Source organism: Camelina sativa, chromosome 8 (assembly GCF_030686135.1).
Source record: "Camelina sativa cultivar CO46 ecotype springtype chromosome 8, ASM3068613v1".
Lineage (NCBI taxonomy): Eukaryota > Viridiplantae > Streptophyta > Magnoliopsida > Brassicales > Brassicaceae > Camelina > Camelina sativa.
Window position 1 is genome coordinate 11,670,641 of NC_141887.1, and position 24,587 is coordinate 11,695,227.

The 24,587-nt window shown below is 37.3% G+C and overlaps 3 pseudogenes across 1 annotated transcript; 1 reads left to right on the forward strand and 2 right to left on the reverse strand.

Moving 5' to 3' along the window:
- Window positions 1-1,454: 1,454 nt before the first annotated feature.
- On the forward strand, window positions 1,455-2,322 carry LOC104709484 (agamous-like MADS-box protein AGL93 pseudogene; annotated as a pseudogene).
- A 15,026-nt stretch (window positions 2,323-17,348) lies between these two features.
- On the reverse strand, window positions 17,349-18,650 carry LOC147939958 (uncharacterized; annotated as a pseudogene).
- LOC109125928 (uncharacterized) lies at window positions 18,635-22,969 on the reverse strand (annotated as a pseudogene). The gene is made up of 5 exons (XR_015563223.1): window positions 22,869-22,969; window positions 22,564-22,626; window positions 20,591-20,667; window positions 20,208-20,513; window positions 18,635-20,112 (listed from the first exon to the last, which is right to left on the reverse strand). The product of XR_015563223.1 is annotated as an uncharacterized LOC109125928 (transcript).
- Window positions 22,970-24,587: the final 1,618 nt, after the last annotated feature.

A 24,587-nucleotide genomic window follows, 5' to 3' on the forward strand; every position in this document is an offset into this window, starting at 1 on the left:
ATACTCAAATTTTATTTTAAAATAGAAAATATACATATATTTGTATAATAATAAAATTTAATCAGTGTTATAGTACATGTACTTATCTAGAATCATTAACAATTTAAAACTTATAAAATATGTTGCTTTTTTCAATCAATCATATATAGCATATGATTTTATTGCATATGTTTTATCCAAAAAAGCTTTTAAAAACAATCACAAAAGTTATATTTTATATAAAAATTACAATATAAAAAAATGAATGTCAACCCGTGCTATAGCACAGGCCTTAATCTCTATATAATAGCAATCCAAATAAATGCGAACAAAAGTTATGTCTTTTCAATGGTAGCTTTTGGATAATTTTCTAAAAAAATCTGCAGAAAATTTCAATTGTGTGTTTTATGAAAAGTTGGAATTGCCCATTGTAACTGTTTTTTTTTTTGGTAAAAAGTTGCAACTATTCATTGTATAATTGTATTTATTTGAATATTCATATCTTTTGAAATCTATATATATTTGTATGTTTGAACTGTTTTCATTTCTTTTGCTATGATACAAAATAATATAAAATTTTAATCTTAACGGTTGTTACAACTTTCTAAATTATTCTCTAGTGTTCATTCTTTTAAAAGTAAAGAAATTTCTCCAATTCTTAATTAGTAAAAAAAAATTGGAATCATGAATCTAATACAGTTGTATATGCTCATTGTAGAGTTGTGCCTTTTACCATAAAATATCTATATAATATATTTATTTGAAAAAAAAATCACACGGTTGGCATATGTTTTTTTGTAAAATCGTACGGTTGCGTCTGTTCATTGTAGAGTTGTGTCTTTTACCATAAAAAGAAATCATACGGTTGCTTCTGTTCATTGTAGAGTTATGTTTTTTCACCATATCTTATTTACAACTTTTTTCCCAATAGTTATGTTTATTTAAATGTTTATGTCTTTTGAACATAACTTAGCGAAATAATTTTGAATTTTATTATTTAGTATTTAAAAATTTAATTTAAAAATACTTCCTTTGGCCATGGCGGGAGTCTGAATCCTAGTGATAAATAAAAAGAAAAAAAAAACTAGTGAGAACAATGTAGGGTTTTTTTTGTTCACTGTGATTAATTATATACTACAATGGTTAGATTGATTTTAGTAAAATGGAAACCGAATCTCATTCAGATTGTGACAACAAACTAGAAAAATCCAAACAGTTAAATTAGTAAACGTGTACATCAATATTATTTAATGAAGAGAAATACACTTCAAAAAAAAAAAAAAAATTATGAAGGCCTTAGATATGGAAATCTAATTCTACAACGGTGAAAAATGAAATTATGAACCGTGTTTTACACTAATTCTTCTCAAATCTCGAAGAGTGTCCTTTATTTTCTCTCTGTCAAGAAACTAAAGCTTCTTCTTTTCTATTTTTTTTTCTCTGTAAACAAACAACGTACAATGGCTTCTTCTTCAATGTTGACGAAGGACAAAACAACAAAATTGTTGTCGGTGAGAAACCGAAAATGTTTCAAAAAACAACCCTCGCTCTCTTCCGTTTCAAAGAAGACAACAAATCTTTCTTTGAGAGAACAGACCATGTTTAAGAAAGCCTCCGAGCTTTTAATCCTGTGCGATATCGAAGTCTGTGTTACATACTACGGCCATGATGGAGAACTCATCAAGACATGGCCGGAAGATCAATCCAAGGTTAGAGACATGGTGGAGAGATTCAGCAAACTAAACGATAGAGAGAGACGCAAGAAAAGCACAGACTTTTCTCTGTTTCTGAATAAGAAGACCCTCAAAGACAAAATGACATCTTTAGATATCAAGGACAACAGATTCTCTGAGAAAGTATTGGAAATGGAGGCTTCGTTAGAGAGTTCTCTACGGGTGTTACAAGATAAGCTTCTTTGGTTACAGAACCAGACGGAACCCGATCAGAACCCTGTGGTGTCTTCCGCCGGCTTCTTCACAACAGATCCATCATTGATGAGCGGTGTGTCAAAAACAGAGCAAGACCTATCGACGCCATCATTGACTCAACAACATCAGAGCAAAGTTTCAGTCTTTCTCTATAACCATGACAACGGTAGCTTCTGTCAACTCCCTGACTCTGACTCTGTTTCTAGCTTTGACCCATCGATGAGTACGGCTTCACTTGGGGCACAAGGACTTTGTCTAAGAATTTACAACACGGATCTTCCCATGGTGTTTCCTCCTCAGATTCAGATTCAGACACAAACCCCACCACTTGTCCACTTTGATCAGTTTGCGGGGTTGAATAATCAAAATTCCGTCGTCTTTTGTTGATCCAATGATGTTCTCTTCGTACAATTGAATTAGGTCTTTGACTAGGTCAATGGTTTATTATTTTCTATTATGTATATGATTATGAATGTTAGATTATGAGTTTAACTCTTTTAGCGAAAAGTATCTTCTTGTGGCCGATTTAGATTTAGGGTTTGTTAGAAGTCGACAATTTTTATTATCCTTTAAATTGTATGTTTTCTTGACAATGAATGTATTTTTTTTTTCTCAAATTACTAACATAGTCTTGGCTTCTTCTACTTTTTTTTCTGAGTCTTAAATTTGAGCTTGAAAAACCTGCTATATTAAGAGTTTTTATACAGTCGACATTGAATGTTAAATGTCCATTATTGATGTAGACAAGTAAACTAATTGAGGAATTGAACCTTGTTTCTGTGAAATCAACGGTTCAATTTTACGAATGGATGTAATGGAGGAAGAGCTTCTCGAAAGAGAAGCAATTATGCGATGAATTCGAAAAGTGTAGTGTAAGAGAAGAGGAGGATTTGATAAGCAAGTTACTTGACACTTATGTCAGATGCTCTTGTTGCAGCTTCGACAGAAGATATTGTTAGAACTAGTCTAGTTATTTACAAACCAATAAACAATGTCATGTTTTATATATGATTAAAATTTATATATACCCAACCAACCAATCAATCAAACGATTCTTCACTTGTAAACCGACGCGAAAAACTGATATTTTCCTTGTAGCCCTAATTACACCGGAAAGAATGGCAGAAACTGTCGATACAATCTACACCACCGTCTTAACGCCGCAGCCTGAATCAGAAAGCTCTAAAAAACGCAGTTCTGACGCAACATCTTCAAAAGTCGAAGCAGAACCAGAGAAAAAACATGGAGGAACCACCACGATCTCCGTTTGGCCACCGACTCAGTTAAGCGGCGATTACCTCTTGAATATGCTTATTGTTAGCAATTAGTGAACAAAGAATGAGACAAAATTCAAAAGAAGCTTGGAGGACAAGTAGTGCCAGCTCAAGTGATGACTCACGTTCAGGACCACAAGCTGCAACAATCTGATTTTGCCGCCGAGCCTGTAAAAGCAAAAGCAAAAGAGGAATTCGTCTTATTTGCTCCCTGCAAAGAGACCGAGTGATGTCACTACAATAATGCCAAGGAAGAGACAACTTGTAGAAGCGGCTAGAAAGGGAACTAGGATTATTGAGCAAGCATCTATTTAAGCAAGTGTATGTATGAGAGAGAGATAAGGTTAAGTAGAGAGAACATAAACAAAGAGTAAACTTGTGTCTTATGTTCTTGGGGAAACAGAGAGAGACTAGAGAGATTGAATCGAGTAAGCTATAAGGGGTTCAGTGGGTGAGAGATCTATTTGTTGTAAACTCTGTGATTAGTGGATCCCGGGAGTCAGTTCCCGGCCCAAACGTAGCTTCCTCGTTAACGAAAGTGAACTGGGTAAACATTTGTTCGGTGTGCTCTGTTTTCATATCTTTTGCTCTGTTTTCGTTCTGTTGCGTTTTGAGTTCGTTGAGGGTTTATTCCAAAACAAACCTAGACAAGTTCTCTAAATCCTTGGTTCAAGTTTATTCAAGCTAAAGTAATCAACTTTAGCCTCTGTTAAGCTTGTCAAATTGGTATCAGAGCGTTGGTTGCATTGTTTGGTGGTTCTATAAAGTCCGCTCAAGCAGAGGAACCATGTTGTCGGCAAGGATCGAGGTAGAGAAGTTTGATGGACGAGGAGACTACACGCTGTGGAAGGAGAAGCTGATGGCTCACTTGGATATTTTGGGTCTAACGGTGGCTCTCTCGGAAACACAAGTTTCAGTCTCAGATCTATAAGAGTCTAAGGGTGACGAAGGTGGAACCAAAGAAAAGGGGAAAGAAGCAAAGGAGATAGACGAGCTTCTCGAGGAGAAAAGAAGAAAGGCAAGGAGCACCATAGTGTTGAGCGTTTCAGATCAAGTACTGAGGAAGATCAAGAAAGAGAAGACTGCAGCTTCTATGATCAAAGCTCTAGACAACTTGTACATGTCGCTTAAGTCGCTTCCTAGGCAGTTTGATCAGTTAAGAGACACCCTGAAATATAGTACTAGAAGAACTAGGTTAACTCTAGATGAGGTTCTAACTGCTATATACTCTAAGGAGTTAGAGTTTGGGTCAAATAAGAAGAGTATCAAAGGTCAAGCTGAAGTATTGTATGCAAAAGACAAAACTGAGAACAGAGGAAGGTCTGAGCAGAATTAGAAGGGAAACAAGAATAGGTCCTGATCTAAGTCTAAGAGTAGAAAAGATTGCTGGACTTGTGGAGAAGAAGGACATTTAAAAAACGCATGTCCAAACAAAGGCATGTCACAAGGAAACAAGAGGGATCAGGGAAACGACTGCAAAGGAGAAGCTGCAATGGTGAAAGGAAACTCAGCTGATGGTGCAGGGCATTATGTGTCTGAAGCACTTTATTCTGCAGAAGTAAATTTGGAGAATGAGTGGATCATGGATACAGGATGCAGCTATCACATGACTCACAAGAGAGACTGGTTTGAAGAAATAAGTGAAGATGCTGGAGGATCAGTGAGGATGGGAAACAAAACTACATCAAAGGTCAGAGGTATCACCAATATCAGGATCAGAAATGAGGATGGATCAACAGTATTGCTCACACATGTGAGGTACATTCCTGATATGGACAGAAACCTGCTATCTATGGCAACAATGGAAGAGCAAGGATGCAGTTTTTAATCCAAGAACGGGATCCTTAAGATAAAAGAAGAAGATCATACCATTCTGGTGGGAAAGAGGCATGAGAAACGTTATCTTCTTCAAGGAAGACCCAAAACTGGTCAGTCTCTCGCGGCTGAGAGGTCACCTGACGATATAGTCTTATGGCACTGGAGATTGGGCCACATTAGTCAGAAAAACATTGAAATCTTGGCAAAGAGAGGTTTTCTGGACAAGAAAAGGATCACAACTCTAAAGATGTGTGAAGACTGTATTTACGGAAAAGCAAAGAGAGTCAACTTTGTCTTAACTACTCACGGTACCAAAAACAAGCTCGACTACGTACATTCGGATTTATGGGGAGCTTCAGCAGTGCCACTGTCTTTGGGAAAATGTCAGTACTTCATCTCATTCATCGATGACTACTCGAGAAAGACATGGGTTTACTTCCTAAAGCACAAGGACGAGGCATTTGAAAAATTTGTTGAATGGAGCACTTTGGTGGAGAATCAAGCAGAGAGGAAGATCAAGATCTTAAGAACCGACAACGTTTTAGAATTCTGTAATCACCTATTCAATGAGTTATGCAAGGAGAGAGGCTTAGCGAGACACAGAACATGTGTTTACACGCCCCAACAGAACGGTGTTGCAGAGAGGATGAATCGCACGATTATGGAGAAAGTAAGAAGCATGTTGAGTGATTCTGGAATGCCTAAGAGATTTTGGGCTGAAGCTACTAACACAGCAGTAATCTTGATCAACAAAACACCCTCATTTGTATTAAACTTTGAGATCCCTGATAAGAAATGGACAAGAAAATCTCCAGTTTACAGTTATTTAAAGAGATTTGGATGTGTTGCTTTTGTTCATACGGATGAAGGCAAACTAGTTCCTAGAGCCAAGAAAAGAGTATTTCTAGGCTATCCAGAAGGAGTGAAAGGGTACAAGGTATGGTTACTAGAAGAAACGAAAGTTGCAGTAAGTAGAAATGTGTTATTTCAAGAGAATGCAGTCTACAAGGATCTGATGTAGGGAAATCAAAACTCTAAAGAAGAAGCATCAAGCGGTTCTCTGGATATTGATATTGAAGAAACAGGTGATACACGCTTGGGTGGAGATCTCCTGGAAGAAACATAATCCCTGAGAGATCACTCACCTGTTCAAAACGGTCACCAAACAGAGGAGAACGCAGTCCCTGAAGATCCTGCACATGATTCACCTGAGAGTTATCATTTGGTTCGTGATAGAGAAAGGAGACACATCACTGCTCCTAGGAGATTTGATGTGGATGGCTACTTTGGAGAAGAAACAGATGATGAAGATGAATTTGATGGAGAGGCTCTGGTCACCACATTCGATGGATACAAAACAGAACTTGCAATCTATCAAGCTGCACTACGAGATGCTGATTGGGAATTATGGAGAAGTGGAATACTCGAAGAGATGGATTCTTTACTTAAGAATCACACATGGACTGCAATCATACCGCCTAAAGGACAAAGGATCATCGATTGCAAGTGGATTTTCACGCGTAAGCCTGGGATTCCTGAAGTTGAGAAGCCGAGATTCAAGGCCAGACTTGTTGCTAAAGGGTATGCACAAATAGAAGGTGTTGATTACACTGATGTCTTCGCACGAGTGGTAAAACATGTGTCCATAAGGATCTTGTTAGCCATTTTCGTAGAAGAAGATTATGAATTGGAACAGTTAGACGTCAAGACTGCATTTCTCCACATAGAGTTAGAAGAAAAGATTTATATGGAGATCCCTGAAGGTTTTGAGAGTCAGTTCCAACTAGGACAAGTGTGTCTACTCAACAAGTCACTATACGTCCTGAAACAGTCACCAAGAAAGTGGAACCAGAAATTCGACAGTTTCATGACTGAGATTGATTTTGAGGAGAGTGCTAGAGACAATTGCGCTTACATCAAGACCCTTGAGGATGGTTCTAAAATCTACTTGCTCATCTATGTTGATGACATGTTGGTGGCAGCTAAAGACATGAGTGTAATTTCAAGTTTGAAACAGAAACTCAGTGAAAGATTTGAGATGAAGGATTTGGGAGCAGCGAAGAAGATACTCGGTATGGAGATCATAAGAGACCGAGAAAGAGGAACATTGAAGCTCTCCCAAGAAGGTTATCTGGAAAAAGTATTGGAACTGTACAAGATGGAACAAGCGAAGAAGCAAGACACTCCACGTGGAGTTCACCTAAAGATGCAGGCTGCTACTGAAGAGCAACTGCACAAAGACAAGGAGTACATGAAGATAGTTCCATACTCTAATGCCGTTGGGAGCATTATGTATGCTATGATCGGAACAAGGCTAGACTTGGCCTATCCTGTTGGTGTCATTAGCAGATTTATGAGTAAACCAATCAAAGAACAATGGTTAGGAGTCAAGTGGGTGTTAAGATACATCACGGGAACACAAAAGATGAAGTTGTGCTACCGAAAAGGGTCTGATTTCCTCATTAGAGGTTTTTGTGACTCTGATCACGCAGTAGATGTCGATAGAAGAAGGTCTACTGGTGGCATGGTCTTCATCCTTGGTAGAAATACTATTAGTTGGAGGTCGTGTTTACGGAAAGTGGTGGCTATGTCCTCCACTGAAGCCAAGTACATGTCTCTGAGTGAAGCAGTAAGAGAAGCATTATGGCGTAAAGGTTTATTGAAGGACTTTGGCTATGATCAGAAGGCAGTTGAGATTTTCTGTGACTCTCAAGGCGCCATAGCTCTTTCAAAGAACAATGTGCACCATGATAACTCTCTAATTTACATGTTTTAAGCATCACTTTTTGTCCATATTTTGCATTGTTTCTATCATAACCTTAGCATTTTTAGGTCATTTACTGTAGGAATCCACATTTAGGCCATTTAGGGTGTTGCATTCTCGCATTTGCATAATTTGGATGAAAACAGGTGCTTAAGAGCCGAAAACGGGGAGAAACAAGGTCAAATCTGAGCATGTATCTGAAGGAACTATGGAGCATGAAAAACAGTCCAAACACCAACCCGATTGAAGAGGATCTAAGAACAGAAAGAATAATCCGAGGACCTACCTGAAGAGCAACCCGAGCACATCCTCGTGCATCCCATCGAGCAGACCCTCGGGCAGGATTGGGAAGCTAGGGTTAATGGGTTTCCATATATAAACCCCCCTCTTTTTCCTCTCGCCCTAGCATGCCGCAGACCCTCAAGCCAGAGAGCAAGAGCTTATGAGAGAGATCTAGAGCGACTCAAACTCTTTTCCACTTTTTTTAGGATTTATTTTATATCTTTTTGTTATTTCTTTAGATTTCTACTTTGTACTCTATTTTCTCTACTCTATCTTTCATTACAATGCAATTTTCGTTTATCTTTGTTTCTATGTCTTTTGCAATGATTTCTGAGTAGTGTAGTAAAGTTTCTAGGGATGGGATAGATGATTTTGTGTTCTTGATCGGTTAGGATGTCTTAGTTTGATTGTTTATGTTTTATAAATTCCCTTCTTGATTAGTGTTCTTAATGTTGTCAACAAACCGAGAGGGTGAGATTAGATCTAAGGTGTTTTACCACCGAGAGGTGTAGATGAAATGCTTGAATCAACCAATGCTAGAGATTTACTCACTTAGCCTAAGAGATTAGATGAGTAAGGGGTTTATTGACAATAATGAATCGGTTCATATTGCCTGCTTGGTCATGTTTCTCCAACGAGAGTTGGGTAGGGGAGTGATCAAGGTTGATTGTTTCTATCACGAGAGTGTTTTAACAAGATTTTAGATATTCATTGTCTAGGGAATATTTGCTTGAGGCATGTAAGACATCTGTATTGGTCAGGAAAACTTAGGATTCTATTACCCCATCCTTAGAAGCTTTCGTATTTTAATTGTTTGCATTTTTATTCATCACTCGATCCCTTACCCGAACAGGTACACGATCACCTGCTTCGAGTAACCACTCGGGTTGTTCATACGTTCCTTTTTTACTCGATCACCCCACCCGATCCTGTACTCGAATGCTTGCATCGAGTGCTTAGGTCGTGTGATTCCTTGTTTATATTATTTTCTTTTATTATTTTAGGATTGTTAGACAAAACCATTTATTGCTTGGCTTGACTTGCTTGCTTCTGATTGCATCCTATCTGCTACCATAACAACCATTTGGATTGATAACCCTTTGTACTACAACTGCATAGGGAATTGATACCCTGGATGAAAATCTTGTTATCAATTTGGCGCCGTTGCCAGGACGAATGGGACGAATGAGTATCAGTACTACATATCCGAGTACGAACCCAAGCCTTTACTCGAGGAGACTGATCGAGTTGATGATCGAGCACTAGTTCGAGAATCACAAATTGAAGAACCACCCGAGGTAGGACCCGATGACTCACCTGATAATGGTGATCGGATGATACATCGAGTAGATGTTCAGATGAAAGATCAACCTTAACTCCCTCAAGCTGAAGAAGGTGAACTAGAGGAAAGGTTCAACGCCGCTCTTGACATCCAGTTAGAGGCACTTGCAGAGCGAATAGCCAAGCGAAAAGCTCCACCTCCTAAACTCTTGCCACCAAATGAATTCAAGAGGAAATCGCCAAGGAAGTAGCTCAGCTGGAGATTGAGGTTAAGGAGGCTATCAAGGAGATTGGGAATGCAATATTGAGGAGTGGAGTGTGTTTAGATCCCGAGTTGCGAATCGAGGAGAAATTAGAGGATCTCGGCTCTTTTACTCTGCCGTGTTCAATAGGACTCCGGATTTTTGACAACTGTTTGTGCGATTTGGGAGCTTCAGTCAGAATCATGCCACTGTCAGTTGCCAACAAGATGGGTTTCAGCAGTTTTAAACCGAGTAGTCTGTATTTGGTTTAGCTGATAGAACAATCAGACATCCGATTGGTGTCCTGGAAAACTTGCCTCTCAGGATTGGAAGAGTGGAAGTTCCTACTGATTTCATGATCCTTGATATGGATAGGAAACCAGATGATCCACTAATCCTAGGAAGACCATTCTTGGCAACAATAGGAGCAGTGATTGATGTGAAACAAGGCAAGATCAGAATTGAGCATGAGGAGCATTTCAAGATGGATTTTGATGTTAAGAAAGGTATTAAAGGGCCAACCATTGATGGTCAAGTCTTTTCCACTAAGACAAAGCAGAGAAAAGTCAAGCATCTTGAAGAAGTCAACACTACATTTGATGTGGAACCTAGACAAGACTTGGAGAATCCATTGAATCAGCCTCCTACAGTGGAAAGGATTCCAGAACCTTTCCCTCCTAAATCCCATGTTTAAAGAGCATGAGGAGTCAAGCTTAGTGACTTAAAACAAGCTCACTTGGGAGGAAGTCCCAAATGTATCCTTTATTTTGTTTTAATTCTTACTTATTTATTTTATCTTATTTTCTATTTTTGCATATTTACATTTATAAAAAAAAAAAAAAAAAAAAAAAAAAAAAAAAAAAAACAAGAAGAGAAGAAAGAGAAATTTTGGGGAACTCGAGGCTCTACGCGAATCCGTACCCGACGCGCCTGGTCGTGTTCCGCTTCGAGTGGCGAGTGAAGTCCGAATTCAACAGCCCCAAGCCCACTCTCGGTGAACCCCAAGAAGCCAACCCTCTCTATTTAAGAAGCCTCAACTCCACAACTCCATAATTCCCTAAGTTTTCTCTAAACCCTAAACTCTTTGTCTTCCAAACTTCTTCTCTCTCTCTCTAGAAATCGAGTTTTCTTTGTCTTTGTGGACTAACCCTATTAATCTCGGCCTAGTCTCTGGTTTTACATTCAAGGATCCACTAATGGCACCAAAGATGAAGACCTACCAAAAGAAGAGGAGCAAATCAACCTCCGCCGCTGCTAGAACCGGAGGTGAAGCCGCCGAAGCTCGTGATTCCCAGGGAGGAGGAGACGTGTCGCGTTCCCAACCGTTGAGTGGACGTTTTGTATCCCTAACCCGATGCTCAACCCGATCCACCACCCGAGAAGGTGCTCGAGCAACCGATCGGGTAGATGCCCGTGTTCTCTCTCCAGACCCAGTAGCTGTTGCAATCCGCCGATCTCCTCGACGTAGGGACCTGTCTACGCCTGAGAGAACCGTTACTGATCCTATGGAGGTCGATTCTAATGCTGGTGGAGGAGAACCAGAGGAGATCCAAACCTCGCGGTTAAGGAGCAGAATTGCGGTTTCAAGAGGAAGAGACCAGCCTCTGAAAGGGCTGAGAAGGTGGCCGAGAGAGCAGCTGAGGAAGAGGATCAAGACACAGAGGAGGAGAGCCGTGACCGAGAGGAGGAGCAGAGAGACCGCACACGCCAGGCTTCGCGGAGGCTGAAGCAGAAAGAGGTGGAGACTCCGGCCAATCTCTTCAAAGTCTTCCGCAAGATGAATTTTGTTGGTACCCGCTACCCTCACCGAGAAACGATGAAGCAGTTGGGCATCGCTAGAGACATCGAGTTCCTGTTCGACATGTGTCATCTGGGCAAGATGATGCAAGCCAACCTTGAGGCTTATGAGGAGGAGACGGTTCACTTCCTCTCCACGCTGCGGTTATACTTTTTTTAAGACCACTCGACCCTACTACCTGATGGGGGGATTGGGTTCATCACCTTCTCTGTATGAAACAATGAGTACCGGCTTACATTCAAGGAGATGGAGAAGCTCTATGGTTTCAAGGCTGGGAGTGGAGAAAACATGGAGGTGAGCAAGGAGGAGATGAAGTCCCTATGGCTGACAATAGGCGACAAGCTTCCTTACTAGTCTACAAGCTCCAAATCAGCTCAAATAAGGAGCCCTGTTTTGAGGTATTTTCACAAGTCTCTAGCTTGTACCATATTCGCTAGGAAGGAGACTGGGAATGTGAACGATCATGAGCTCCAGATGCTAGACATTGCCTTGTGTGGAGTCTTAGCCAATGCTAGGGATGGTACACCGCTAGTAGGGGATGTTGCGGATACTAGCATGGTCTTTGTGCTGCTCGACCAGTTCCTCTACCTGAAGTCTTGGGCAATGAAAACTGAGAGGAGAGATAGAGCTAGAGAGATCTCCATAGGAGGATTGGTCACACCAATTTTGGTAGCTTGCGATGTGCCCCTAAAGGAAGTGGTTCATGAGCCGAGATGGCTAGACATCGACTACCTCATATTGGCGAGGTTCCTGGCTTATGAAAAGCCAACCAACATGCTGCTCTTCAAGTTTGTCCATCCAACTGCTGGAGCCACCCAAATGATCCTGCCCAACATCGTGTGCACCAAAATCCGGCTAGGGGATAACATAGACTTCACACCACCTTTGGAGGAGCTATACAACCCGGAAGAGGAGTCCGAGGCAGGAGAGAGAGAGACGACTGGGCAAGAACAGGGAGACAACTCGGATGAGTATGATTTTGAGGAGTATGTGTGCTCTCAAAAGCAACCTGTTGGGGTGAGGGAAGCTCACAAGAGGATCAGCTGGCTGAAAAGGATGAACAAGTTCCTAGCCAAGAATGTAAAAGACCTCACTGGCTCAGTGAAGGTAATGGGAGGACAGATCAAGGAGCTGCAAGACAAGGCAATTTGTGCCTCAACTCCCACTTCGGCATATGCACCCACATGGATGGGGAGAAGCGGACCGCTAGGAGGAATTCGAGGACTGACACCTCCAGAGCCTCACAGGGCATCGTCCTACGAGCCCCAAGCAGAGGAGGATGTCACCAGACCCGACAGATCGCGGAGAAGCCACTCAGATGCCTATCCGACGCCTAACCCAATGGGGTACACGATGCCCTATCCGATGCCCCAGTCGAACACCCAATCGGGTGACCACTCAGGTACCTTCCCTATGCCTTACCAGATGCCGTATCAGATGCCCTACTCAATGCACCCTGCAAGCGGTTACATGGGTGATAATTCTGGACCTCTCGATGCATCACTTTTTGTCCATATTTTGCATTGTTTCTATCATAATCTTAGCATTTTAGGTCATTTACTGTAGGAATCCACATTTAGGCCATTTAGGGTGTTGCATTCTCGCATTTGCATAATTTGGATGAAAACAAGTGCTTAAGAGCCGAAAACGGGGAGAAACAAGGTCAAATCTGAGCATGTACCCGAAGGAGCTATAGAGCAGGAAGAACAGTCTGAACACCAACCCGATCGAAGAGGATCGAAGAACAGAAAGAACAATCCGAGGACCTACCTGAAGAGCAACCCGAGCACACCCTCGTGCATCCCATCGAGCAGACCCTCGGGCAGGACTGGGAAGCTAGGGTTAATGGGTTTCCATATATAAACCCCCTCTTCTTCCTCTCGCCCTAGCAAGCCGCCGACCCTCAAAGCAGAGAGCGAGAGCTTATGAGAGAGATCTAGAGCGACTCAAACTCTTTTCCACTTTTGTTAGGATTTATTTTATATCTTTTTGTTATTTCTTTAGATTTCTACTTTGTACTCTATTTTCTCTACTCTATCTTTCAATACAATGCAATTTTCGTTTATCTTTGTTTCTATGTCTTTTGCAATGATTTCTGAGTAATGTAGTAAATTTTCTAGGGATGGGATAGATGATTTTGTGTTCTTGATCGGTTAGGATGTCTTAGTTTGCTTGTTTATGTTTTATAAATTCCCTTCTTGATTGGTGTTCTTAATGTTGTCAACAAACCGAGAGGGTGAGATTAAGATCTAAGGTGTTTTACCACCGAGAGGTGTAGATGAAATGCTTGAATCAACTAATGCTAGAGATTTACTCACTTAGCCTAAGAGATTAGATGAGTAAGGGGTCTATTGACAATAATGAATCGGTTCATATTGCCTGCTTGGTCATGTTTCTCCAACGAGAGTTGGGTAGGGGAGTGATCAAGGTTGATTGTTTCTATCACGAGAGTGTTCTAACAAGATTTTAGATATTCATTGTCTAGGGAATATTTGCTTGAGGCATGTAAGACATCTGTATTGGTCAGAAAAACTTAGGAATCGATTACCCCATCCTTAGAAGCTTTCGTATTTTAATTGTTTGCATTTTTATTCATGACTCGATCCCTTACCCGAACAGGTACACGCTCACCTGCTTCGATTAACCACTCGGGTTGTTCATACGTTCTTTGTTTACTCGATCACCCCACCCGATCCTGTACTCGAATGCTTGCATCGAGTGCTTAGGTCGTGTGGTTCCTTGTTTATATTCTTTTCTTTTATTATTTTTGGATTGTTAGACAAAACCATTTATTGCTTGGCTTGACTTGCTTGCTTCTGATTGCATCATATCTGCTAGGATAACAACCATTTGGATTGATAACCCTTTGTACTACAACTTCATAGGGAATTTATACCCTGGGTGAAAAGCCTGTTATCACACCATGAATGGACGAAGCAAATTGACATCAAGTTCCATAAGATCCAAGATTGCATAGCAGATGGAGTTGTGGAAGTGACAAAGATATCCACAGATGTAAATCCTATAGATATCTTTACCAAGGTTGTGCTCGTTAGCAAGTTTCAAGCAGCATTAAACTTGCTATGTGTGAAGACTGAGTACTCAGGAACCGGGAATGGAATCCAAAGACTAATCAAACCAAAATCTCTCTCTCATTAAAGGTAAGTACACTTGACATGTTTTTTTATTGTTGTTCTTGATTCACTAGGTGGAGTTTTGTTAGGAATTAGTGAACAAAGAATGAGACAAAATTCAAAAGAAGCTTGGAGGACAAGTAGTGCCAGCTCAAGTGATGACTCATGTTCAGGACCACAAGCTGCAACAATCCGATTTTGCCGCCGAGCCTGTAAAAGCAAAAGCAAAAGAGGAATTCGTCTTATTTGCTCCCTGCAAAGAGACCGAGTGATGTCACTACAATAACGCCAAGGAAGAGGCAACTTGTCGAAGTGGCTAGAAAGGAAACTAGGGTTAATTAGCAAGCATCTATTTAAGCAAGTGTATGTATGAGAGAGAGAGATAAGGTTGAGTAGAGAGAACATAAACAAAGAGTAAACTTGTGTCTTATATTCTTGGGAAAACAGAGAGAGACTAGAGAGATTGAATCGAGTGAGCTTGTAAGGGGTTTAGTGGGTGAGAGATCTCTTTGTGGTAAACTCTGTGCTTAGTGGATTCCGGGAGTCAGTTCCCGGCCCAGATGTAGCTTCCTCGTTAACGGAAATGAACTGGGTAAACATTTGTTCGGTGTGCTCTGTTTTCATTTCTTTTGCTCTGTTTTGGTTCTGTTGCGTTTTGAGTTCGTTGATGTTTATTCCAAAACAAATCTAGACAAGTTCTCTAAATCCTTGGTTCAAGTTTATTCAAGCTAAAGTAATCGACTTTAGCCTCTGTTAAGCTTGTCACTTATCAATATATTATCCACAAACTCGTGCCTCTCCAAGAGATACGAAACGCTTAACCCTGAGGAAGCTTCCGCCGTTGCGAAATCTATCGAGGAAGATGCTTACGTCGTCGGATCAAAGCTCATGTCGAGTGATGGGATTAAAAATCTTGAGGCCTATACCGAAGAGTTTAGCTATCCTATCACTAAATGTGCGGAGGACCGATGGAAGAAGATGAACGCAACTGCAGTTCCTGAACCAGAAGAGGTTTAATGTTTCAGTTTTACTCTCCTTTTGCTTGTGCTAGATTCTTCTTTTAAATATGACTTGTGGATTTTGAAGGTGTTTATTCTTTCTAATATGACTCGTTGCTTGCTTTGACATCAGCTTAGGCCTCTATGGATGTTACAACGATATGTATCGGCTTATGTCTCTATGGCATCAGCTTATATCTTCTAGTCTAGTTTGATTTTTTTCAACAGACATTTGCATCGACAACTACTAGTAGTAACTCTATTTGCAGCTTACCCATTAGGTTATGTAGCGTTTTGAAATTGAGTTTGGAATAGTATTCTTGTAATCTTATACCATTAAGATTAAGCTGGAATTTTTCAGGACTGACAATTGGTGAGTTTGGTGTATGCATGTAGCTTACGTTTGGCTTGTAGGTTACGTAGCGTTTTCTCGATTAGATTTTGACTCCTTAGCTTTAAAAAGTACCAGTATGACTGACGAGGCTGATTTTTTTTGCTCGATTTCTTGTGAGTGACATGAACTTACAGTGAGTTAGGAGTTATGTAAAATATCATTGTCTTTCCTTTTTAATTCTTGAATTAACTATTTTGGTTTACCTAACTTCATCAAAACATGTAACATCATTGCCTACGCTTGGCATCACCAGGTTATTGCGCGTATGTGGTTATAATCGTCTGTTTTATATTCCTTTCTGTTGGATTAGATAATGGCTAAATTGACTACATATGAAATCTACGTTATGAAATGTGCAAATATATATTCTTAGTTCTTGTGTTACTTTCATATTTGCTTTGATTATCTTTCTATGCTCAGTTTGGTATGTGTCGAGTTCATCCATCTCTGTATTCCTTCTAATCTCTCTGATTTCACTGATTCTTTGGTTTTCTCTAGTCTTCTCTGATTTAATATTTCATTCAGAACAAATAAAGTCTTAAGGTTGGAGTTCCAGTTCTTCCCAATTCAATTATCAATTTGAGAATCCATATCTCCAACCCTAATCATGCCCTTTGTGATTTAAGATCTTTCAGTTTTGATACAATAATATAGTAGCTACTTGGTGGATTAGTTAAGTATAAAATAGACAAATAAAGCTTGATGGTACATGTGTCTAATGCTAAACGAATTTGGAGAAGCCAGATGTGTTAACTTTCACAAGTATGATATTTTCTTTCTCCATATTTATATATATTTTTGTCACCTTTTTCTTTCATATATTAAATTGTCTGTTAGCCTTTTATTTTAACATGGAGCTATTTTAAATCCTAGGAGAAAAAGGTGACTATAAATCCCACAATATATATATATAATTATAATATACCACTGCATAACATGCAACAAACAACATACGATACGAAAGAAAAAGAAAAGAAAATCAGAATGGCAGAGATCACGTTCTCTTCATCCCTCGCGCATTGGGATCAAACTAAGAGGAATTTGGAAACTGCGATAGAAGATGTTACGATGCAAATTGTACTTCTTTTACATAGGCTCCGAATGGTAAAAGCAGTTCAAGCGCTGCAGATCGTGTAGATCATGCAGTTCATGCTGAACAAGTGCAGATCGTGTAGATCATGCAGTTCATGCTGAACAAGTGCAGATCATGCAGATCATGCTGGAAAAGTGCAGATCATGCTGATTGAGCAGTCTAAATTATATGCTTGAATGATAAAAGCAGATCAAACAGTGTAAATCATATATTAAACTATAAAGTATTTAAAAACACATCCAATTCAGCAAATTTATTTAAAAAATGATAAAATTATTGTAAAATAAACATAATTTTTTTTTAATATAGAATATTTTCTAAATAATTTCACAGTTTGAAAACATTAAACACAAATTGTCCAAATGCAACAAAAATAAAACTTAGAATAGTTTAACGGAAATTATTTTGATTTTCCCATAACATATATGCAATATTTTCTCTAGTGTTTGCCGTTTGATCTCCATCAGCTATAGCCGTAGTCTCCATGTCACCTTCATCATTCTCAGAATTTGTGTCGCTAATATCAGTATGCTCCATTACTTCGGCAAAATCTTCATCAAAATAATTTGAAATTCTGATAAAGTTATGTAGTCTCATTATAGCCATCACCACTCTTTTTTGAACATGAGTGTTATATCTAGGAAATTCACAAAGGATCCTCAATTTCTTCTTCCAAACTCCAAATGTCCTCTCAATGACAGAACATAGTGATGCATTACAACGATTAAATAGTTCTTGTTTGTTCTAGGAGGAGGACCATTGTTGAACTGTGACATATGATACCTAACAACCCCATTCCGTGAAGATCTATAAGGAGCCAAAAAACCTTGTTTATTTGGATAGCCAGAATCAACTACATAATATTTGTCTGCAGGAGGCAAAGGAAATTCAGCATCACTATCTTGCGCCATCGTGAGAACTGTTGTATCGTGACATGATCCCGGTGCTCCATTCCAAACATATGTGAACAACATATTCAAATCACATATCCCCATTATATTAAACGAGGTTCTATCATGGCGATTCCAATACATTCCTTGGAGTTAAGGTTTAACTTTTACACATACATGAACTCCATCCATGGCTCCAACAAATCCACTAAAATATGGCCAATATCTTCGATCCATTTGCAGTCGTTCAGGAATTCGACGTAGTTCTTGTCTCGTTGGAGTCTTCATATAATCACAAGCAAGTAACTCAGTTGCTCTAAGGACTTCAAAAAATTTTCTTTGCACTGTCTCTTGCGTTCGTCCAAATCTCAATCCAACATCTCTTTGAACTTCATTGTGGCCACATAATCGTAAAAACATGGCCACTCCCTCTTCGATGCTTACATTCATTATAGGTTGTAACCCATAACTCATTTGTAACTTGTCACACAATGCTCTAAAAACATCAAGTGACATTCTTAGTAACTGTAGACACGCAACATTATCTTCTTGGACTCGACGCCATATATTTCTCCATCCTAAACCGTTATCTGTTTGCACTGGACCTCTTTCAAAATATCGGTTATAGTATCTTAGTGACGGTTGAATTATTAACTCTTCAAATTGTTCATTTTCCAGATTCCACAACTCAACTCTCTCATCGTAGTTTAGATTGTGGGCACCTTGTGATCGCAACTGACATATACGAAATGCCTGAAATTTTATAAAGATAACATAAAACTAAATTAAATTGATGAAGATTACATTATTCAATAATAATAAAAACATAACATAACTTTTAACAATAAAGTACAAATGGTATAACTAATCATCAGATCCTGAATCACTTTGCTGATTTTCATTTAAATTTGGTCCTTCTTTATTTCCCCAAATGTTGAATAATCCTCCTCGTCTACGTGATCGTGATGTTTGCCCTCCTGATGCATAATTCGTGAAATCATATTCTGGTGAAACTCCTCTAAAACCGTTATCGAAAGAGGGTACTTCTACTCCTTGAGAAACTCCTTGTTGAGCATTTCTTGTAGTCTCTACTTATGTACCTAGTGAGAATCCATGTTGCACATTTGTTGGAGGAATACATTGTGGAGCATTTTGTGATGAACCCCATTGTTGAGTACTTGGTGGTGAAGTCCATTGAGGCGCATTTTGTTCCGTTCTCCATTGTGGTCCAGTTGGAGGTGTACCCCACTGCAGAGCATTTGGAGGTGTACCCCACTGCGGAGCATTTGGAGGTGTACCCCAATGCGGAGCATTTGGAGGTATACTCCATTGTTGAAAATTAGAACCCCATTGTGGTGCATTTTGAGGTGTGCCCCATTGTTGAAAACTTGGACCCCATTGTGGAAAACTCGGACCCATTGGCCACCAGAATTTTGACCCCATGAATTATTACGACCAGATGGACTACCAAAAGTAAAGTTGCTTGGATTAGGACTTCCACCATTTTGCCCGGAGACTAACCGCTTTCCCACAAATTCGTTGTTCCGTGTGTATCCTGTTAAAGCTTGTAAAAAGCGCAACTTATCTTCTGTGGTTCTTTCAGCTCGATCAATAAAGTACTTACGCCAAAATCTTTCTTCTTTAAATGCATGAATGCAAGCCCAATAAAAATCTGTTTCACTCGGAAGCTCCAACGATTCAAATATCTTGACAGCATTATCAAATTCTTCGTAATTATCTAGGTCGAAAAAATTTGGACGTAATTGTTGTAAACTTTGGCGCTGAAACTCTCTGAAACCATTCATTGTATCTGTTAGGGTTGCCTCAAATGACTGTTTTCTACGACTTCCTCGTGACCCACTTCCAATAGAGATTCGTGAGCTTCCTGCCCCTCTTTGTGAACTACTTACCCGTCTTAGTCCACCTTGTTATTGAACTCTTGAAGCAGGAGTATGAATTGGAGGAGCATGTGAAGAATTATGTTGTAAATGATCCTGGGTGAATTCATTAGAGGGATGTGTTTCATCGTTGATATAAACGCGATACACCTCTTCATTTTCTTGTGTCTCAGGAACTTGACTTTCGTAATTATCTATACCCTCATTCATTAACTCCTCTCTTCTTTGGTGCACAGAGTACTGAGACTGTGATTGTACATCATGTAAGATGAAACAACGTTGCATCACATCCCAAAAGTCAGGCGGTTTTCGTTTAAATGATTTTACAATCTTACATACCTGTTAATTAGATTACAACATTTTAGTATACAAGTTTAATGTATACTAAAGTTACTAAATTTTTGTTGGTTGTGAAAGATATTTTAAATACTTACTTCACGATCTTTCCACCATGAATCAGATGCAGATATAATGGATGTAACAGGATCAACCGTAATTCCCGTAGAACCTTGCAGAAGTTGCTTGTACTTCTTATATTTTCTTTTTAGTTGATCAAGTTTTTCTTTAAAAAACCGATAGTTTATATTTAGATTGAACTCCTTGTTGCATTTTTCAACCAAGAACTCTCTTCCAAGGGGTGTAGGATCTTTGAAGCGGTAACCATCCATGGCAATTGCTTGATCGTACAAATCAATAAATATCCTTTCTCGATTATAAGTCCATTTGAAAGTTTCTTCGATCTACAAGTTTTAAATATTTTTTAAATTTATTGCAATTAAATTCTAACTAAAACTTAGACAAATGTGAAATATTATACTCGTGCTGATGTTTCTGTAGGAAAATTTGTATCTTCTTGCACGGACGAATTTCTGTTTTGTCTGCGGTTAGCCATACCTACAAATACAATTTTAAATTGATTTTTCGTTATTATATATTTCAGAAAATTTTAAAATACTAACTAATATTTTCTCACCAAAAAGTTGATAATAACTTATTTACCTTAACTTACATAAACTATTATATCTAACAATAAATCTTATAGTAAATTTTACTTATGATTGAAATAAATGATTCCAAATTTTTTTTAGAACAATATTTTACAAAACTAAGTGAGACTTATAAATAATCTACAAATTAAGTGAGATTTATAAATAATCTACAAAATCATGTGAGACATATGCATATATATTCAATATAAGAGACTCATATATATATATATATATATATATATATATATGTGTACTTAAAAAATATCATAAGCTTTAAAAGTTTCTGAGAAAATAGATTTACAATATTCTAAATCATTATCTAATAGTAATTATTGAGTTCATATCACATTTTTTAATCTATAATAAAAATAATTATCTATCATTAAATCTGATTAAATAAAGATTTATGTATATAAATTTTTCTAAACATGTAATCCTATACAATATATATTCATATTATATATTAATATTAGGAGAAAATATACCCAACAATGATGAATAAATATGATAAAGTAATCTTAACTTATTTATCTTAACTTAGATAAAGTATTATATCTAACAATAAATCTTATAGTAAATTTTACTTATGATTAAAATAAATGATTAAATTTTTTTTAGAACAATATTTTACAAAACTAAGTGAAACTTATAAATAATCTACAAATTAAGTGAGATTTATAAAGAATCTACAAAATTATGTGAGACATATGCATATATATTCAGTATAAGAGACTTATATATATATATAGATATATGTGTGTGTGTACTTCAAAAATTTCATAAGCTTTAAAAGTTTCTGAGAAAATAGATTTACAATATTCTAAATGATTATCTAATAGTAATTATTGAGTTCATTGCAAAAATTTTAATCTATAATAAAAATAATTATCTATCTTTAAATCTGAGTAAATGAAGATTTATGTATATAAATTTTTATAAACATGTACAGTAAAACCTCTATAAATTAATACTCTATAAATTAATAATCACTATAAATTAGTAAATTTTGCTGGTCCCAAGTCGGGCCAGTGTAAAAATTAACAATATTCGATAAGATAATAAGATAATAATTTTTTTGAAATCTCAATGTAAAATATGGTCCCAATAATATCATAAATTAATAATCATGTAAATTTATTTATATATATATATATATACTGATATAATAGTGTATGTTTCTCCTAAAACTCATTTCTATAGAACATTTGTAATGTTGTATTTTCAAACTATAATGATATCTCTAAAATATTTTATAACATGTCATGCAAATAATTAAATTTTAAAGTTTTAATTTTTAGATATGCATCATTTACAATTTGATAATTAGACAGATTATTAAAATATGAGAAGTAATAATAAATTTGAATTTATGTATGTCATGTGTATAAGTCAATTTGTTTATAGTATTTGTAATTTATTGTCAATAATGCTTTATAAATATTACAAGTTCAATTTCTAAACCATAAAATTTATAACATCCGAAAGTTTAATCTTATTTTGCTATAAATTTTCCAATTCATAATTTAAAAAAAAAATTAAAAATATATCTATAAATTAATATCACTATAAATTAATAAAATGTCTTGGTCCCAACATTATTAATTTATAGAGGTTTTACTGTATCTATATTTAAGCACCACCATATATATATATACATATATACAGATATAAAATTAGCATTCTCATTACATAATTGGTTGAAAAATAAGACAGTTTACAGTAACTATTATATAACATAAATAGAACTACTAACATATTATATAGCATAAATATATTTATTTCTGAAATAAAAAATACATACCTTTGAACAAAAGAATATGGAAACAAGAGGTGATAGGTAGAATCTTTGATTGTCTTTTGAATTCTGTCCAAAAAAAAAATTTGATGTTACAACAAATATGATATAGCATAAATAGAACTACTAACATATTATAAGCATATATTTATGAAATAAAAATACAGACCTTTCAACAAAAAAATGTGGAAACAACAGGTGATAGAGTAGAAGCTTTAATTATTTTTTGAATTATGTAAAAAAAAAAAGATGTTACAATAAATAGAAAAATAAAAAAATAAAAAAATGTGTTTATTTATTTAAAAAAATACCTTTGGTGGAGAGAAGATGAATGAAAATAGAATTGATAGGAATTTGAAATATTTGTTTGTGTTGGTTGTATTTTTTTTTTTTTGTTCAAAATTTTGTGTTGGTTGTAAAAGTGAGCAATGGTGTGTTATATAGAGAGTAAATGAGATGAATCTGTGGGCAAAAATTTGGATCTGCCGATGGGCAGCTTCAAAAATGCTGTGGGCGAATTAATTAGTGGTTCTCCTGCATTTATAGCTAAAAGACAAAAAAAATTAAATTGTGGACAGATAAACTGCATTAGTTTTAAAAAGAGTGAAAATTGTTGAATGGTGCTTTTATGACAGAACTGTAGGTATGGTCCACTGTACTTTATCTGCCACTCCAGCCATACAAGAAACGCACCAAATCTCCTGCAGATATTGATGCAAGATTGGCGGAAGCCTTTGAAAATCATGGGTTTTTGCGAGTCCGACGGCGGATCGCTTTCAAACGTATACAGGATGTTATTGTGAGTTTGATAGACATAATGGAGCCTCCACCATAGTCGACAGTAACGAGCAAATAATTTTATTTATCTCGTTAATTATGAAAGGCTTCGACTCAGGTGAGACTTTGAGCGTTTCTTGGTTTCTTCTATTTCCTTCCGCTAGGGTTTTCTCTTATATAGTCTTTTTAATTTGTTTTTCACCCTCTCTAGATTTCTAGGTCTAGATCGGAGATGAATCACTAATCGGGTTTTGCTTGAATCCCAAGTAATAATTGGATCACCTTCGTTGGATTGGATATGCTGAAATTTTCCACAATCGAGGATGCTTGGATCACACGCCTGGGTGATATTTCATGCACTGATAAACGCCTGATCTTTCTGGTACCAATGAGTTTACAAGGGATTGGAAATTGGATGCAACACATATGTAAACCTATTTTGTGGAAACTCCTCAGGAATCTCGATTTATGTTCTTATACAATTCAAGTGACTGATTGAGATTTTTTTTTTTCCTTTCAAACAGTTACTTGGGTGAATATGGTACTTATCTTTATATCATAAAGATTGAATCTGGTGAGGCCAAGGATATCTTCATCGTGGGTTTAGCTTCAATTATATGCTTCTGGATGTCAATACAACCTCTAATTCAGTGAACACACGACGATGAGCACATTGCTTCCATGCATGTGGAACACTTAGTAGGCTTCTCCACTAAGCTAGTCTGCAAGAAAAAAGGTAGTTCTGACTCTTGAGTCTCGTTGAGCATCCTCTCGTTAATTATTCCAGTAGTACTTTATCATATTTTTCTTAGATATTCTTTGTCTCTTTCTCTTGGAGTTCAACTAATGGATCATTAACGGTTTTTAGTCACTTTGCTAAGTAGCATTATTAATCTTAAACCTGCAGTTTCTAACAGTATTGCAGTTTTGTTTTGCAGGAAGTAACTAGAATCTATTCTGGCTAACGTGAAAGAGAAGCTTGATGTAGCAGCATTGCTTCAGGTCACTGGTCACGCATACTCTCTTTGATCAACAGAATCACATGCATTCTTGGCTCAACATGTAAAATTATCAGATGTATTGCATTTCTATAAGAGTCTTGTGTCACCTCTATCCTACGTACCATTTTCTATTTCATCAAATCATTTTTATTTTTGTCATGCCCTACTAGCAGCTATCGTATTGTTTCTTCTTGTCGTTTTTTTTTTTTCTGGACAAAAGATTTATCGTATGTGGAATGTCTCAGGCTTTAA